At 39.1% G+C, this 20000-nt stretch overlaps 1 long non-coding RNA gene across 1 annotated transcript; it reads right to left on the bottom strand.

The window, feature by feature from the left end:
* Window positions 1-8375: 8375 nt before the first annotated feature.
* LOC138015598 (uncharacterized) lies at window positions 8376-18588 on the bottom strand. Its single transcript, XR_011125586.1, has 2 exons — window positions 18530-18588; window positions 8376-10563 (listed from the first exon to the last, which is right to left on the bottom strand). It is a non-coding gene; the product is annotated as an uncharacterized lncRNA (long non-coding RNA).
* Between the last annotated feature and the right edge of the window lie 1412 nt (window positions 18589-20000).

Genomic DNA, 20000 nt, shown 5'->3' with positions numbered 1-20000 from the left:
TATGATGCACATGTCATACAGTAATACCCATTACACTGTACATGTCAATCAAAAATATTTGCAAGCTCACGTTCTCCTGTACCTATAAAATGTCGTCCCACAATGGGAAAGTGATTTGATTCATTAGCTGGCCAAGAAGCTTGACCATGTAGTTAACTTAATAGCATTGTCCCAGCATCTGGCATAGTTCATTGTTTAGAAGCTGTCAAATGCAAGGCGTCTCCTTCTGTTAATAGGGAGCTTATGCAAGGACAACAACGCCGCCGCCAACGAGAGTGTTGTCCAAAATATTATTTCCTGTTATTGTAATAACTTCGTCATAACCCCAAGTCGTTTGGAATGGAAAGTGTGTATTAACATTGCAGGAATAAAATTGGCATGAATTGTGTGACTGTTTGGGGAGAAAATTTAAAAAGTTCTGTCATGCTCTCACATCCTCTACAAAATCTGAAATTTTGATATACCAAAATGAAAAACACAAGTACAGGGTGCGCAGAGCTTTTGTTTTTGCTCAATAGAGCTATTGTTTTGTGGCGTTCTCATAGCCGTTGTCGTTGTTCTTGCGTAAGCTCCATATTATCTCAACCACTGAACTTGTTGTCTACTGAGACAAGGGGCACAATGACCATTTGCACAGCAAAGCTAAAAGACTTACAAAAGAACAGTATCTTCCCCTCAAAAAACCACTTAAAAGTGATCGACACCTTGATGAATACTTCCACCAACCAATCAATATTGCCATTTGACATTACAAGGCAACACTTTCCAGGTAATTCTGTGAATATATGAAATTTGACCTGTAGTTCTACATGATCAGGTACGTATCGAAGCTGGAAGCAGGCACACTTTTAAGGATGGGGTTGTTTCAAGAGTAGTAAAACGGTTTTATCGGTTTTCTTAATTACAGTTCGATTTCAATCGATTTCCATCAATTTATATCGAAAATATCGATTTTGCCAGAGGAACTAAGGTGAAGAAGAAGACAGAGATTATAAGCCAGGAACAAGTGACTAATGTATATCCTAATGCCAAAAAACTGGAATTTATTTTATTTTCTTCATATTTTCATCCAAGGAAAGAATGCTAAACCTTCAATCAGTCGTATAAAACAACTTAAAAAACTTTCAACAAACTGCAAAGGTTTCTTAAACTGTAATAAAAATGTTGAACTTCTTGCCGCTAGAAATAACAAATGTAACCTTAACGGCAACAAGAGAACAAAACCAGAAGTAATGTCTGTTTTAAGTAAAACAATGTTGCTACGCATCGACCAGTTAGTAAATTGTAATTACTAATGTCTATTTCCGCAAGTATAGACTGTAAACTGACTTGAGTGAATAGCCAAGAAGATAACATTTTCATCCACACACAACGCAACTGAATCAAGTGAGCAAAAAAGTTCATTACGCATGAATGGCACACTAGTAACACGTTTCGCCAAAGAAACGGAAATCTGCGGAAATAGCTGGACTCCCAAGTGTATCGGCTAATTAGATATCGATCGTAGGCTCGATTTCCGCCGCTCTCTCTCGTGCCGTTTACGTTCCTCCCCGAAAAGAGACGGTTGGACTCGTGAACAGCCGCTGGGAATCAAGCTTTATGCAGAAACGAAATTCATTCAGCGATAGGTTTCCGTTGGTGGAGGCACACCATGTTTTGAGCAGTTCACAGCATATACATGTTTACACTGATCTAAACAGTGTGTGGTCTTCGCTTGAGCTCCGGGGGTTAAAAATTTCCCCAAATGCGAATGAGTTATCTCAGATTTATGGCTAGGAGCGGAAGAGGATATACGGTAAGACAAAACCCTTACTTTGGAGTTGACCTATTCTCTCGGCGGGCAACCCTAAAACCCAGAATCCAGAATCCGGAATCACAGGTCATTGTTTTACCAATACAGAGAGTAAAAACTATCCTAAACATTCATAAAAGCTAGACATAGGCCTAATTAGGCCTAAACAAACGTTTTTAGGCCTAAGGGTTAGGGTTAGGGTTACCCTCTCTCGGCCGAGTAAACCGATATAATCGATAATCTGCGCCTAAATCTTTGGGTTGATCTCTCATATACTATTCAAATCTTGTGATTATCGATATTTATCGATTATTCTAGCTAATCGAAGAACAATTATCGAGTATTATCGAGTATTATCGAGTAATATCGAGTAATATCGAGTAATCGATTAGTTTCCGATGATCGATTTCTATCGATTTGTAACGTCCTGGGGCCGGTTGCTCGAAATTTGGTTAGCGCTAACCGTTGGTTAAGAGGTATCAAAACCTATAGGTTTCCATGGTATTTAACGCTGGTTAGCGCTAACCCAAGCTTCGAGCAACCCGGGACTGGTTTACGAAAGGGAAATAAGCGTCGTCGATCAAGGTAACACAAGCCAGTTCCTCTTTATGCTGAAACAGAAACTTAGGCTAAAACAAGACAATACTGAAAGAAAAAAAACTAATACCATTTGCAAAGAAAACTCAGAAGAAAATATACCTATAGTTGATGCAGGGAATAAACGGTTCGCGCGAGTGGCAAAAGTACACACTATGAAATCACAATTTAACCTCATGAGTATCTGCGAGATTACGAGAATATGCCAATTTTGAATTCGAAACTAACCGAACAGACACATGGTTAAGACAATACGGTTTAATATCTAGCTGAAAAAGAGCAAAATTTTAGATGTAGGAAACATACAACGTTGAACATGAATAAAATTCAATAATATTTAGCTTAATGTGTTGTCATGCACATCTTTGAAATGCACGTGCAAAAAAAGTTTACAATTACAGTGTAATCAATATGAAACCAATCCTTACGTTTCCAACCAATCTTTGAAAAACTTTAGCTGTGGACTGTGAAGTAGATCCGGCTTTTGTTTACACAAATCGACGAACTGTTTGAGCAAAGAGAGTTGGAAATTGTCCATTTTTGAGGCCATTACTCCCCAAACACACACCTTTGAAGAGTTGACCCACCAAGAGCCTTTGTAATAGAAAAGAGTCCCAGGCTTCGCTGAACACGACGACCCGTTGGAGGACGACCACATATACTTTCCTGGGCCCGGTTGAACGCTAATCCCAGATTAAAAAATAACCAAGGATTATATTTATCTACTACCAAATGCTGTTAAACGCTGATATTAGGGCAAAACTTTACGTTAGAAGAAGTCAATCTTGAAAAACAAAAAAAAAAAACAAAAACAAAAAAAAAAACTTTCACCAAAAAGTTGAAATTTACGCCAATCCTGGATTAGGTGAATCGGCTTTCGAGTTGAAGCGGGCCCTGGAGTTCTCGAGTCACCAACGAGAAAGTACATCTCTCCTCAACAGAGATAACATCAAAATATGTTGTGGCTTTCTCGAGAAAGGAAAAAGATTCACGAGAAAAACACTCTGTTGACACTGCCGGAAATAAAGACGTTGATGATGCTATTTCCAAGTTCATGAGATGTCGACGATTGTTATTTTTATGTGCATCTTTTCACATGCAATGCTTGTTTTTTAAATTGAAGTGATGATGCAACATTTTCTTTTCCCATTTTAAATTAATATAGCTTTTTCTTTCCCCTTTTTTGAGGCGGGGGTGGGGGGGGGGGGGGGGTGGAGGGGGAAAGCTTTACGGCTCCAAACCCCGCCACTTCAAATATGAATACTAAAATGACGGTTCTGTTCACTTATTAGTATTAATTGTAACCTTCGTAGCTGGCGGGATATTTTATTGCAACATTACTTAAACACTCGCGGGTACGACGGTTTTGGAGCGAGTGGGCCCCGACTGACATTGCCTGATTTCACGCTGAAGGGGATCAGAGTTTTGAAGCAAGCAGCCGTGGATAATCTTCCTATCGGTGTACATTCGATCAGTGGCTTGACCTGATCGGCGTAGTTACAAGTCGAGAAGCTAAATATTTTGAGCAAGAGCCGATACAACGTAGATTTGATTTTAGTGGTGTACTATATCTCGGCTGGCCAAACCAGCCTTCTTCAGGTACAATGAGAGTTTATATTGGATTACTTCTATGTACATATATATAGTAAATGGATGTTGACGTAATGCTGGAAAAAATATATGTCATAAAACATGGCCGTTACAACGAATTTGAATTCAAATACTGGGAGTAACGGAAGTGTCTATAAATACTTAACCGCTGCGACAATGCTTTCCTACACCTACCTGTTGTGGCTTTCAGACGCTCCCCTAACCTTCGAGACCTGCTGGTAACAACTAAACTGTCCCCTAATGTAACTCATTCTAATTCCCCACTTCCTGTTCTTTTCGCTGTGGCAAAAACTGCGCTAACTGTCCTTACATTTTCCATGGACTAACCAACTACACATTCTTCTCTACTGGCAAAAGGAAAGGAAAGGAACTTTATTAAAGTGTCTAATCTTCTAGCGCCGGAGCACTAATCGGGGACACTATAAATCGAAATTAACAAGTTAACGAAACACGCTCCATTAATTCCCACATAACTTGCGAAACTAAAAACCTTATCTGCATGATTCAATGTAACAGATGTCATCACTAGTACATAAGAGAAACTAAACGACGTTTAAAAGACCGTTTTAATGAACACCGCCGCACTTTAGGTAACGCTAACACGAGATCCAAACCTACTATAGTCGCAGAACATTTCCTCTCCTCTTTCCACAACATTTCTAACGACATGCAATTAATTCTTATCGAAAAAATATTTTCCAACAGACTCGATCCTTAAGGCCAGGGAAGCTTTTTCAATTTCAAACGGCAGGACAATTGCCCGGACAATTGATCCCAATGGTCTTAATATCCAGGAAGAAACGTATTAGATTTCAGTTTTGTACTTATACTCACTTCCGTCATTTTCCCGGCTGGTATTTTTTACATCTTTTACACGGCAGGTATTTTTTGCAGGTTGAAATGAAATGAAACTGGAAAACCCCTGGCACTAAAAAGAAGGTAAAGCGATAGACTTGCCGTGACTGTTACATGAATAGCTAACTGTAGGCCTAAAAAACGTTTTTAGGCCTAAGGTTAGCTATTTATATAATATCCCCGGCAAGTCTATCACTTTACCTTTCTTTTTAGTGCCAGCGCTTTTCGAGTTATAGTTAAATTTCAAGCTGCAACCTGCAACCTGCAAAAAATACCTGCCGTCTTTTACAGGTCACAGGTCATTGTTTTACCAATCCAGAAAGTATCCTAAACATTTATAAAAGTCTACTTTAGGCCTAAAAACTTTTGTTTAGTCCTACTTAGGCCCAAGGTTAACTTTTATGAATGTTTAGGATACTTTCTGTGTTGGTAAAACAATTGATCTCCTGTGACCTGTAAAAAAATACAAGCCGTTATTTTTCCGTTACTCTTAGTTTCTGAATTCAAATTTGTTTTTAACTACCATATTTAATTTTATCACATTTTTTTCCAGTACATTACGTCAAAATCCATATACTATAATATGTAAATATAACTCTCATTGTACCTCAAGAAGGCTGGTTTGGCCTATAGAGGTTTTGCACGGCAGCCATGTTGCATGGCAGGAACAATAGATTCTTTATAAATACTTTTGTCCTTTGGCCATTTCAATTTCAATATTTCAATAGGAAAAGAAAACAAACAGCGGTTACAAACATTTTCATTTTATACTTGACGTTTCGTATGTTGCAGCATACATCATCAGAAGTGACGGTTAAAACTGTTACACAGAATTTTAAAAAACTAGAGCGAGGAACTGGTGACTAGTTAAAAAGTGTGATACCAAAATCGTAACTTCCGGTAGACGATTCTTCCGGAAGAGATTAATAAAGAAAAAGCTTCTCACTACCAATGTTTTCATTGAGAGAGGGTTTTAAATCACTGATTAATAGCGTTTCTTTAATTTTACACTGCAAGTCAGACTTTCCAGTTGCGAGGATTTCAAAATGGTCCCATTTGATGTTATGACCGGTAGAAATTGTATGGTCTGCAACAGCAGAGGCGTGGCCGACTTGTGTAAGAGCTTTGAAATGCTCGGACTTCCTGTCATGCAATCTTCTTTTTGTTTTGCCGATGTAGAAGGAATCACAGTCCCAACAACTGGCTTTGTATACTATTTTTGATCTTTGAGAACGACTGAAACGATCTTTGTAGGGAAAAAAGACTTAACCCTGCAAGTGTTTTGAAAAATAACCCTGAGATTGACACAGCCATAAAACTTACTAATACAAGATTTAACACGTCGAGTAAGAGCTTCACTTTGAAAGCCCAAAAAAGGCAAGACAAGAATGATATCTTTCTTTATTAGGAACAGTGGTGGCAGGCTCAGCAGACCTGTTCTTTTGTCTGTTCAAAACATCATTAATGTTATAACAAAGAACGCCTCTTGGGTAACCATCTAAAGAACACTCTCCTTCAAAATGGTTACCCAAGAGGCGTTCTTTGTTATAACATTAATGATGTTTTGAACAGACAAAAGAACAGGTCTGCTGAGCCTGCCACCACTGTTCCTAATAAAGAAAGATATCATTCTTGTCTTGCCTTTTTTGGGCTTTCAAAGTGAAGCTCTTACTCGACGTGTTAAATCTTGTATTAGTAAGTTTTATGGCTGTGTCAATCTCAGGGTTATTTTTCAAAACACTTGCAGAGTTAAGTCTTTTTTCCCTACAAAGATCGTTTCAGTCGTTCTCAAAGATCAAAAATAGTATACAAAGCCAGTTGTTGGGAATGTGATTCCTTCTACATCGGCAAAACAAAAAGAAGATTGCATGACAGGAAGTCCGAGCATTTCAAAGCTTACACAAGTCGGCCACGCCTCTGCTGTTGCAGACCATACAATTTCTACCGGTCATAACATCAAATGGGACCATTTTGAAATCCTCGCAACTGGAAAGTCCGACTTGCAGTGTAAAATTAAAGAAACGCTGTTAATCAGTGATTTAAAACCCTCTCTCAATGAAAACATTGGTAGTGAGAAGCTTTTTCTTTATTAATCTCTTCCGGAAGAATCGTCTACCGGAAGTTACGATTTTGGTATCACACTTTTTAACTAGTCACCAGTTCCTCGCTCTAGTTTTTCAAAATTCTGTGTAACAGTTTTAACCGTCACTTCTGATGATGTATGCTGCAACATACAAAACGTCAAGTATAAAATGAAAATGTTTGTAACCGCTGTTTGTTTTCTTTTCCTAATGAAATAGATTCTTTTTCGTATGGGAACAAATGTTCTTTTTCATGCAAAACATTTTCATTGTTTCTGCCATGCAAAACCTCTATTGCTCAAAACACTTAGCTAAAATTACTACGGAAGCAATAAACTCAACGACCCGTACGGAGACATTAGCTTAGTAAAGTACTCTCAAATTCGAAGAAAAGAAAGCATGATATTTTTGCCTTCCTTCTTTCGTCACGATGTCGGTTGAGAGCGACATGGAACTGAGGTGAGTAGCCCTCTTTAGGTATTATAGACGCTTGATTGCTGCTACAACTGTGATTGGTCATGACAGGAAAGAACAGACATGAAACAAAACGTATTTTCAGTGTGAGAATACAACATCAACCGATGATCACGTGGGGTATCAATAGGCACAAAGGTTGACTCGCAGGGTCTGTATGGGAGACGCAAGCTCCTACTCATGAGCTCCCAAAGAACAAGAAAAAGCTCAAAAAGTTGGATGCCCTTCCGAAGTTATTACATGAATCCCCTCCCAAAAGGAGTCAGCACGTGAAAAATAACTCAGAGAGATAAAAGTAAACATTTGCAAGATGCTGGATCATTTTAAGTGACCTCAGTTCAGGTTCTTATTCCGGATTCCAGATTTTAGGCAAACCCTCGGGAAGCAGCGTCCTGAAACCCATACATTTCTTTTTAAATTCTGACGAATTTAAAATGGCTTTATCTCGCTTAATATTCGGTCTATTAACACCAAACGTGGGGATTTTGTAAAGCTTGGTGTCCTCTTTCTGACTATGTGGATCAATAGTCAGTGCTAGTATCAAAATTTGCAGACTTGTACCTTGTCCCCCTCGGCTTTAAATAATCCTGCAGTAAGAATATCCCACCACGCAGCTACACGACTTCAAAGCAGATAGCAGCCTTGGAATACTAACATCAATTTTACTTACACTGGACGAAAAAACGGATTTACACCAATTTGCACAGTGCATATTATAAGCAATGATATACCAACTTAGGTGCAAATCTTAAGCAAAACTGGTAAAGTCCATGTTTACAACCCTATTTACATTGGTGTGCAAATATTGTAGCAAATGTGGACTTTACCAGCTTTGCATATGGTTTGCACTTGAGTAGGTATATCTTTTCACCATATTTTCACTGTGTAAATTTGGTGTAAATCCATTTTTTCGTCCAGTGGTAATAGTCAGTTTAACGGGGGTAATGAGTGACAATACGGGAAAATTAACCGAAATGACAATGTTTACTAACATTAGATCATTCGATCATTAATTAACTACTCTAGCTGCATTACTTCACTTCAAAACCTTGCTTACTTGTAATAAACTATTTCTATAGTAAACTACTAACGGTCAGTATAAATATGTCCACGTCTACATGTAAAAGGCATTCCTTTTTTCTTCTTTCTGCGTCCACCGCAGCTCAAGAAACGCAATTTTAGATTAGAGTTAAAAAAAAGGGAGCGCTAATTTAAAAGTATCCGTTCTAGCTAATGGACTTATTTTTGAAGCGAAACGAAAGTTTAACGCTAAAAAATTCACTTAAAATCCATAAGAAACTAGAAAACTACTGTAAAAAACGACGACGGTTCAACGTGGCATAATCTAATTATCAAGTCAAGAAATAAAATGGTTAAGAGAGTTTTAATACCAAGATTCTAAGAATATGTTAATAGTTCTATAGCACGCAGTCTAAGGCACGCTTAGCATTTTAATAGTACCAAGAGTCCATCTCCCAAGAGTAAAATTTACCCATAAAGGCGTTATCAACAACCTCTAGAGACACCAATAACAATAGAGAAATGTACGACTTCTGGTGGACGAAGAAAAGAAGCTTGTCGTCCATCAGCATGGCGGCGATGACGTCACGTGAAAACCTCCTATTGGCCTACGGTCCCATCGGCGTCAGAAAAGTGTCAGTTCTATTTTTATACCAAGTTTTGCGGGAAATAAACAATAGACCAAATCGTATAACTCAATGTTGTACCCAATTCAAATCCTTCAGGAATCAAACGTTTCATTGCAGGAATTTCCATATCATTCATTTACTATCATCAGAAACCCACATGGGTTGAAACGTGTAAAGGCCCCTTGTGTGTTGGGAAACAAGCTTCTGAATATTCGATTTGCTAAGTACCATATTTGGAACAACAAGAGCGAGGGGTTTCCAAATATGGTACTTAGCACTGAAACATTCAACCAATCAGTTTGCACGGAATATTCGGAAGCTGTGAACGCGCGTTACACGTTTCAACCCTCATGGGTTTCTGCTATCATTTACAATGCTACATTGTGATGCAAATACTATACACAAAGAATCTTAACACCAGGCCCCAGTTGTTCAAACGATATGGATAGCGCTATCAACCGGATAAATCGCTATCCAGCGGATAAACACAAGCAAAATCGATTGAGTTATCCACTGGATAGTGATTTATCCGGCGGATAGCGCTAATCCATCGTTTGAACAACTGGGGCCAGGAGATTTGAATTGGGTAAAACAACGGGTTATTTTCCCGCAAATCTTGGTTTAAAAATAGACACTTTTATGACGCTGACGGGGACAAACCTCATACTGTATTCTTACTCTTGGGGAATGGACTCTTGTAGTACTGAGTCGGCACCACTGAGCTTAACAGCATTTTACGGCTAAACTATCACTTTGAAATAATAAAATATGTTAAGATTGCTGTGAATTAAAGTTAGGCGCATTTTAATCATTTCTATGGAGTCCGCCAGCTCCCTTTAATTGAAGAGGTGGAGCGGCCCCCGCACTTCACATAACTACTCTGCGGGCTCTGACTTTAGCACCAAAATTGTACTCTAAATCACTTCTCATGACACGAAACAAAAATAATGTGAAGTATCCACCCGAAGAATCTGTTCGAAATCCTCGAGGTACAGCAACCGGGGTGAACTGGCAAAAGCTAAGGTGCCTTCATTGGCCAATTCTTTTCTTCATCATGAATCCTTCTTCGACGTCGGCTTTTGCAATTCATTGCATAGGACGTGCACAGTGGCAGTGCTCCACGCTGTCTCGGATAAGTTTTTAGCAATGCTGTCTATTGAGCGGGATTCTATGGCCTTTATGATAGGTTTCCACGTCTCGTGCTTCCAATTCTTTGCTAGTTGTTGAAGAATACTACCAAAAGTTGAGCCGGATTTTACACCTTTTAAGACAATTTTCCCATATCCGCAGGTGGCAAGGGTAAAAGCACATGAGCCAAGGCTGATTAGAGCACCAAGTGAATTTCCATTGTAGCAATGATATGCAACTTCGGTGAGGTCAACGATTGCGGTAGCTCCAGGAATTACAAAATCCGCGCCCGTCTTTAAAATGATCACCGGGTTCTTGGCAATCATATCTAGTAGTATGATGGACATTTTTGATGGACGTGGATATTACGAGAAAGCTGAAATTATCAATTGCAATTGGAAATTAACAGTCAGGTGGCAATAGAGCTCCGATAGGTTCAGGATTTAGTGGCATTTTTGGCGAAACGATGCATGCTCGGTTATCGCGCAGAATGGCCGGACTCACTAATTATTCATAAAGCTCTCTCGCGCGCAATTCAAACATTCCGAGGGTAACAACTACCGCTCATTACAAAGAAAATGGATCGAGAGATTCGCAAGTTTCTATTTTTTGGCCGACCAAAAGTTGAGAGACAAAAAACGGGATTTTGAAGATAAAGGCTTTCTCAACAAAATCCCGGTCTCTGTTTTAAATTTGATCAACTACAAGTTCCGTCCCTTCCACTTTGAAATTGAAGAAAAAATGACCTTATTTTGTATAGAAAGACGCACTCATTTGTATTCAGGAGCTTAATAGTGCTTGTAAGAAACTGTCAACAGAACAACAAAGAGCGGGTAATGAAAGATCCGTATTTCAGCAATTTAAAAATCTACTTTTCAAGCCAGTTCACTGAATAAAAGTACTGTCCTTTTCACTCTGAAAACTTAGTGGTTGCATTCTGTTTCAAAATGGCGATCGGGCCATTGTTCGAAGGTCTGACTCTGCATAACAAAAGATTGCTTTGAACAACAATGGAAATTTAAGTGCTATTCACAAAGAAGTTATCCGTATAGTATAGTTTGACTCGTGCGCAAAATTTAAATTTCAGTCACGTCGAGAAAGCACATTGATTAGAAAAGATCGTTTCTAACAGAGCGCGATCGGTTAATATTTATAAGAATCCCAAGGATCGAAATGCACCAATCGCTACCAACTCTTATTCATTTCGATTCATTTAAATGTATTCATTCAAAAACGTTCTTTGATTCTTCGCTCCGGCCTGACAAGTTAACGAGCAAAGCAGAATTCCCTAAGGAAGAAAGAGCGCGTAATATTTGACCAATGAGAACCAGTTGAGTCATTCTTGGCCGCTCATGATTTAACTGATCTATAATTTTTATTGCACTGGAAGTAAATGTCCGGAGAACAATATGCATTCTGCGCGATGTATTAAATCACGATAAAGTGCATGATGAACTCACCGGCAGATTTCGGCGTGAGAGTTCTGTTTTACTGTGCGAGTTTGGACAATGTGCGAGCCATGGCTGAGAGTAATGCGAGGCATGGATGCGAGTCATGCGAGCCAACATGACGAGCCATGCGAGTCAACATGCGAGTCACACACTTATTGAAAGCTAACCGTCTTAAAATGGGTTCTTAGACGGCATATTGTAAAACATGGACTGGATTGGATTTGTAAAACACGGACTGGATTTGTAAAACGCGGATTTGTAAAACACGGATTTGTAAAACATGGATTTGTAGAACGCGGATTTGTAAAAGGTGGTCTATCATTTTTTGAAAAAAAGGTAGCATTGGTTGACTGTTTATTTGTTTATTTCTGTCTGTCCCTTTTTAATATTAATTCTTTTACTTTATATTATTTTCATGTTATGTTACCGCTTAACATTCAAATATATTCTCTAAAAGATTGTTTGATTTTGAGTAATATTAGCATTTGGAAATTTTTACGAATAATCAAGAAATACGAGAAGCACTCGCTTACAGCGAGTAAGTATTCCCGGCATTTTCGGCATTCCCTCGTGTCCAAAAACAAAATTCTGCGTACTTATATTTAACTTTACACTGCATTCGGCGCGTTTTTATTTTTAAAATTATCAACATCTTAATACACAGGAGCTGGTCAAGACCGATTTCCAACGTTTTACGGGAATAGGTCATTTTCCTAGGGCAAACATAGAACAAAGAAAAGTGAAGGTGACATACAAACAACCAGGCTGCCAAAAGACCGTAATTTTAAAAATGCATTGTAGACCTCTGTAGAAAATAAATTTGCATCTCTTAAATTCTAATAAACTTCCATCTCTGACCAGAAGAGTTTCCAGAGTTCTCACGGAGCTCTGTAAATTTGGGACCGTCTATTTGGCTGACTTTACATTCGAGAGATGCAGCGTCATGTTTGTGTCAAGAAGTTAAAAGGTGAATCCGCCGATTCAAAACGACGCTTCGAGAAGGAAGCCGGTATCCTCCATAGTGTCAAAGGCCACAGAAATATCTCCGGGTTCCTGAGGTTTTGTCACGAGCCCTATGCCATAACGATGGAGTATTCGTGCTTCGACTTCGACTTCAGTGACCTGCTAATTAAGACCGAAGTCTGCGAGTTTACCGACAATAGGGCATTTGGCATACGATGTTTCAAGGTCATCTTTGTCGTAGTGTTGGTTGCAAACCAAAGTATTGCCTGGTTTTAGGTCTCTGTGGGCAATGCCGTTTCTGTGTAGAAAATCTAGCCCAGTGACCACGTCTATTGTGCACACCAATAACACATCGGCGAACGAGGAAAAGTCAAATTCAGCGTCTACAAAATGCACGAAATCTTGAAGTGTGGTCACCTTTTTTTCTACGCCAAAATGACCAAAGTCGATGCACGAATACTCCATCATTCTGGCATAGGGCTCGTGACAAGACCTTAGGAACCCGGAGATATTTCTGTGGCCTTTGACACTATGGAGGATACCGGCTTCCTTCTCGAAGCGTCGCTTTGAATCGGCGGATTCACCTTTTAACTTCTTGACACAAACATGACGCTGCATCTCTCCTAATGTGAAGTCAGCCAAATAGACGGTCCCAAATGTCCCGCTTCCAAGCTCTTCTCTAATTTTTACAGAGCTCCATGAGAACTCTGGAAACTCAAATCCACGTCGCCGTTTTCTGGTCAGAGATGGAAGTTTAAAAGAAGCCGCCATCTCCTTTCTCGCATAATAACCTATCTTCTCTCCGCGCAAATTAAAAGATGCAAATTTATTTTCTACAGAGGTCTACAATGCATTTTTAAAATTACGGTCTTTTGGCAGCCTGGTTGTTTGTATGTCACGTACACTTTTCTTTGTTCCATGTTTGCCCTAGTAAAATGACCTATTCCCGTAATACGTTGGAATCGGTCTTGACCAGCTCCTGTGTATTAAGATGCTGATAATTTTAAAAATAAAAACGCGCCGAATGCATTGTAAAGTTAAATATAAGTACGCGGAATTTTGTTTTTGAACACGAGGGAATGCCGAAAATGCCGGGAATACTTACTCGCTGTAAGCGAGTGCTTCTCGTATTTCTCGATTATTCGTAAAAATTTCCAAATGCTAATATTACTCAAAATCAAACAATCTTTTAGAGAAATTATTTGAATGTGAAGCGGTAACATAAAATGAAAATAATATAAAGTAAAAGAATTAAGATTAAAAAGGGACAGACAGAAATAAACAAATAAACAGTCAAACAATGCTATCATTTTTACAAAAAATGATAGACCACCTTTTACAAATCCGTGTTTTACAAATCCGTGTTTTACAAATCCGCGTTTTACAAATCCATGTTTTACAAATCCGTGTTTTACAAATCCAGTCCGTATTTTACAAATCCAATCCAGTCCATGTTTTACAATATGCCATGTTTTACAAATCCGTGTTTTACAAATCCGCCTTTTTACAAATCCGTGTTTTACAAATCCATGTTTTACAAATCCGTGTTTTACAAATCCACGTTTTACAAATCCAGTCCGTGTTTTACAAATCCAGTCCGTGTTTTACAAATCCAATCCAGTCTTTGTTTTACAATATGCCTTCTTAGACTTACAGTAATAACAGTTTATCACCGCTATTTGAAATGGGCGCTTAGAGATAAATGCGCAATTTGCATGGCTCGCAGTTTGTCCAGCTCCTTTCTGTGCTGGTTTGTGAAGGAAATTTTACCGTTATAATGTTTTCTCGATCAAACCAAGATGAGTGGGTGATTCTATGCTTATTTACCAGTCCGTGAAATGGAAAAAAATTATAAATATGCCGAATTGCGGGCAGTCATGCAATTGACGCTTCGTTGTTCGAGTCAAAACATTTCCAGGTTCCTCTAGACTTAATTTTAACACTTTTCGAATTATAACTTTTTTCTTTCAGATGTAAGATGACTGTGGCTTTCAAACATTTTGTGGAGTGGAGCGTCGGTTGACTTCAGTTCTATTTGACGAGAAGAGGAAAGTCGACAATAGGAAACAAGAAAGATCTTGCTTTACGCGTTCTTCTTTCTTTCGAGTTAAACGACCCGATCGTTGATTGCTCAAAGGATATTTCCGATCGGCTCGAAAGAGAGCATAACAGTCTTCTGAGTAAGTGTGGTGAGATTGAAAATCCACGAGATCTAGATGAAGTGTTTGGCAGAGCGAACTGGCCGCTTTTGAGGCAAATATTCCACTATATTTTGGAAAAAAAACGCCTTTAACACCAATGGTGTCGGCAAATACAAGGCACGCAAGGCGTACTCTTATTTCAAGAGATCGCATGTGTACAAAGTTACTAGCCGAAGGATTCGAGTGATCTTGTTGTGGTGAAATCGTCTGTTGCACCATCAATGAGAATCCACTGCCAATTGCTTGACTGTCCGATCTTTCTAGTTTCCTGTTGTCGACTTTCCTCTTTTCATCAAATAGAACTGAAGTTGACCAACGCTCCACTCAAGAAAATCTTCGAAAGCCAGAGTCAGTGTTCTTTTCCATCTGAGAGACAAAAGATAATTGGAAAACTGTGATAAAACTGACTATAAAGAAATGTTTTGACTCGAACAACGAAGCGTCAATTGCTTGACTGCCCTCACTTCGGCATGTTTATAAATTTTCTCCATTTCACGGACTCGAATGGCTTGTACATAACTCATACTGGTAAAATATCTCCTAAGGCTACAGAAACTTATGGCATATGTTCAAACCACCTGCTCAGCGAAGCAAGCTTAGTGATGTTTTTAAAAGCTCGGAAAAACTATTTTTCTTAAAGGTAAAAATCGGTGCTTTTATGGACAAACAGAGTAAGTAACACATACTTTTTTGGTCAAAGATTCCATCTTTGTTAGGCCCAGCCAGGAATTCATTATAAAAATGACTTGAAAAGGCGAGAATGTATGAGGAAGGGCGGTGCCAACCGTTCATCGGCGGCAGAGCTTCCGCCTTAGACATTTTTTAAACTTTTTCGGCTTACTGCGTCAGTCCGCTCGTCCCCAAAAGGTGGGAATTCATTCAAATCCTCATCAGTAATAAATTTCAGGAATAAATGCACGTCTGGCCCGTAAGCAAGCCATTATCCTTCACTCTTCAATTTGCCATTGATCACCGAGGAATACAGCCGTCGCGGAGGCTCTCTGTTGCGTAACCGAGTCTCGTCTTTTCACGGAAGGCAAGAAAACTAAAGCCCTCTTCACCTAAATGCCGGCAAGTTCTCCAATTTTACATTCCCTGAAGTGGCAAGCTCCAGGCCCGCGTATCTAGAAAGCCTCAAGTTAACGGGTTTAGGTTTCTCGGTTGTCAAAATTAAGGAGGACGCACTAAGCATGAAACCTCGAAACAACCGCCTGTAAAGCATTTTGAAATGTGCTTTAGCTTTTGAAACAGGCCAGGATTTCGGCATCAGGCCAGACAATGCTAAGGATGAGGTGACTGAATATGACAGTAGATCTGATGAGGATGAGACGTGAAAACTGACGTTTCATAAACTCGATAGAGGGCCCACGTTCTTGTTAGGAACGACTACGCTAATTTCATGACAGGTGTTTTTTTAACGTCATTTAAGTTACTGAATGTTCTTAAGTGCTCACTTCTCGAACAGTACTGCGCATTCGGATTTTTGTAAATATATCCGCGGTTTGGCGGATTTTGCGAAAAATTAGTAGGGATCGACGGATTTGCTGACCCCTAGTGCTCGCATGGACTTGCATAGAAATAAACATTTTTATTTTTTGGTCGACGTTGCCATCTTTGTTAGGCCCTGCCAGGGCTTCACATTAGAAGCAAATGAATGACTTCAGAGGGAGAGATATGTGCGGAAACTCTGCCAACTGTTCTTTCATCTGCGGCTGAGCTTCCGCCTTAGACATCTTCCAAACTTTTTTTGTCTTACTGTGTGAATCCTTCGTTTCCAAAAGTTATAAATACTCCGTGAATGAATGCAGGATGGCCTACAACCAAGCGATCGTTCACACTGCAGTTTGGTACTGATCACATTCAGCCGCAGAGGCTCTCTCATCTCAGGTAACCTGAAAGGTCTTCTTACGGAAGTCAAGGAAACTAGTAATTAAAACCCCTTTTCACCAGAACGTCGAGAAAATTCTGGTGGTATTTTTTACATTCCCCCAACGACCAGGTCCAGGTCCGCGTGTCTAGAAAGCCCTAAGGTAAGATCTTTTAAGTTTCTTGCGTCTCAAAATTAATTTGACGATAAAAATCTGCGATAAAATATTATAAAACAACGTGGCACGACGTTTCGACGTTTCCAGAACGTCATTATCAAGTAAAAAAGAAGTAATGAAATAGAGTATATATATATAGTGAAGATATGAATAAATTAAAAGGCATTAAAAGTTAAACAAAGAGTTTGGCCCTAATGGAGTCGCTCTGGGTATTTAAATTGGGTTTTATTGTTCTTATGTATAACATTTCATAAACGAGACAATCCCATTTCGTGCTACATTTTTTAAGCATTCTAAACTGGCTCTCATTGAGTACGTCAATCAAGTGTTCCCATGGGCATCTCTCAGATGGCGACCAATGGCAGAATATCGATGATCAGCAATGCGTTGAAACAGATGGCGCGTCGTATATCCGACGTAATTTGAATCACACAAATCACATTTAAAGCAATAAACAACGCTATGCTGATTTACGATACGTGGCTTGATTTCTTTAAGCTTTAGATCCTGCTCAAGTTTCTTGCTGGTGTAGATTGGCTGTACATCAATGCCGATTTTTGAACTGAGATCGCGCATTTGCCTTTTTACCATGTTCGCTGAGACATCAGGTTTTGTTTTAGCATCTAGTGTAGAGCGATAATCACATTTGTCGATGATACCATTCACCAAAGAACTAGGGTAACCAAGGTGATTAAACGTAAACCTACGAATACGGGCCTTTTACTTCATTTTCAAAGTCACACCGATTTGCGCTACAAGAAGTGTCTTATCAAAACAATGGTTCATCGTGCAAAGGAATTGTCCTCTACGCATCAAGCATTCGTCGATGAATGTAGGCATCTAAAATCTATGTTTAATCACCTTGGTTACCCTAGTTCTTTGGTGAATGGTATCATCGCTCTACACTAGATGCTAAGACAAAACCTGATGAAACTTTAAGAGTCAGCATTCCGTTCAAGTCAAGTCGCAGCGAACATGGTAAAAAGGCAAATGCGCGATCTCAGTTCAAAAATCGGCATTGATGTACAGCCAATCTACACCAGCAAGAAACTTGAGCAGGATCTAAAGCTAAAAGAAATCAAGCCACGTATCGTAATTTGTGTGATTCAAATTACGTCGGATATACGACGCGCCATCTGTTTCAACGTATTGCTGATCATCGATATTCTGCCATTGGTCGCCATCTGAGAGATGCCCATGGGAACATTGACTTACTCAATAAGAGCCAGTTTAGAACGCTTAAAAAATGTAGCACGAAATAGGATTGTCTCTTTTATGAAATGTCATACATAAGAACAATAAATCCCAATTTAAATACCCAGAGCAACTCCATTAGGGCCAAACTCTTTGTTTAACTTTTAATGCCTTTTAATTTATTCATATCAGTTCACTATATATATATACTCTATTTCATTACTTCTTTTTTACTTGATACTGAAGTTCTGGAAACGTCGAAACGTCGTGCCATGTACTGTTTTATAATATTTTATCGTAGATTTTTATTGTCAAATGTTTTACCAAATCTTTACTTATTCAAAATTCATTCCCTCCGTTTAATAGGACGCTCTATTAAGCATAGAACCTCAAAACAAGTCTGGAAAGCATGTTAAAATGCGCTTCACTATTTGACAATACTGGAGCGACTAAAAAGTGAGCGTTACACCCGGAAAAAAATAACTCACCTATATGTTTGCTTCATTTTTGCCAAGCTTTTGGTCGACCTCAGTTGCGTTCGGTTTCGATATTATGCCATGAATTACTGACAAGTAACATAAATATTTATGTCTCATTCCATGAGCTCGTGTTGGACACGTGGTGGGTCGTTTCTGTTTCTGTCAGTGTTTTGTCAACCGAGTTCTATTGTGATCTATTTATTTCCTTTATCTTTCATTGCCTGCCTGGATCCTCTATGCCCCTCTAGCCAGAAATCTGTATAGTCTATAGTTTTAACTAGTACCTTTTACATACGTATTGTCAATACAATTTCGTCCTTTTTGTCGACAAAATTCAGTATTCATGATTTAAAAAGAAAACACTGGGAAATCGTGTTTAAGGAAATATCCTCAAAACATGGTTAAGGTTTGGTGTCAACTGACGGGGCATTAGTTTTTAAAAAAGACCGGCGATAGTAAATTTCTAAGGGATGGGTCAATAAACTCGAGGAAGTGTTAAGTAAGTGTAGGCCACCCTACTTTCTCTTTATGCGGTGCTGATAACTTCAAACAATTACAAGAGAAGGCATATTCAAATACCTAATCAAACCACGAAGCTAAACGGCCTATTTTCCGTAGCCAAAAAAAACACGTCTCGTCTAAATCATAGCCGCTCTTTGACGGGATTTACTATAACAAGTGATGTAGTTTTTTGCGCCTGTTTCAATCTCTATGGCATTAAATATTTTCGAACCACCCTCTCAGCGAGGCAAGCCGACCGATGTTTTTAAAAGCTCGGAAAAACTATTTTTCTTAAAGGTAAAAATCGGTGCTTTTATGGACAAACAGAGTAAGTAACACATACTTTTTTGGTCAAAGATTCCATCTTTGTTAGGCCCAGCCAGGAATTCATTATAAAAATGACTTGAGAGGGAGAGAATGTACGCGGAAAGTCGGCGCAAACTGTTCATCAGCGGTAGAGCTTTCATCTTCGACATTTTCGAAACTTTTTGGGCTTACTACGTCAGTCTGCTCGTTCTCAAAAGGTAGGAATTCATTTTTATCGTCATCAGCGATAAATTCCAGAAATAAATGCAACCTGACCTGTAACCAAGCGATGATCGTTCACCCTGCAGTTTGTTGTTGATCACGGCGGCATAAAGCGCTGTTAACCGAATCTCGTCTTTTCGCAGAAGCCAAGAAAGCTAAAGCCCTGTTCACCTAAATGTCGGCAAGTTCTGCAATTTTACACTCTCTGAAGCGGCCAGCTCCAGGCCCACGTATCTAGAAAGCCCCAAGTTCACGGTTTTAGGTTTTTCGGCTGTCAAATTTCCCAGCTGTGTTTAAGGAGGACGCACTTAGCATGAAACCTCGAAACAATAATCGTCTGGGAAGCAAGTTGAAATGCGCTTTAGCTTTTGAAACAGGCTGGTAAAAAGTTTTAAAAGTGGTTTTTCATTTTGGCCCTTAAAAGTAAACTAACCTGTAGTTTTTCTCTTTC

This window comes from Montipora capricornis, chromosome 9, assembly GCF_036669925.1.
Source record: "Montipora capricornis isolate CH-2021 chromosome 9, ASM3666992v2, whole genome shotgun sequence".
Lineage (NCBI taxonomy): Eukaryota > Metazoa > Cnidaria > Anthozoa > Scleractinia > Acroporidae > Montipora > Montipora capricornis.
The sequence above is the reverse complement of the archived record's forward strand: the minus strand, read 5'-3'. Positions and strand labels throughout refer to the sequence as shown.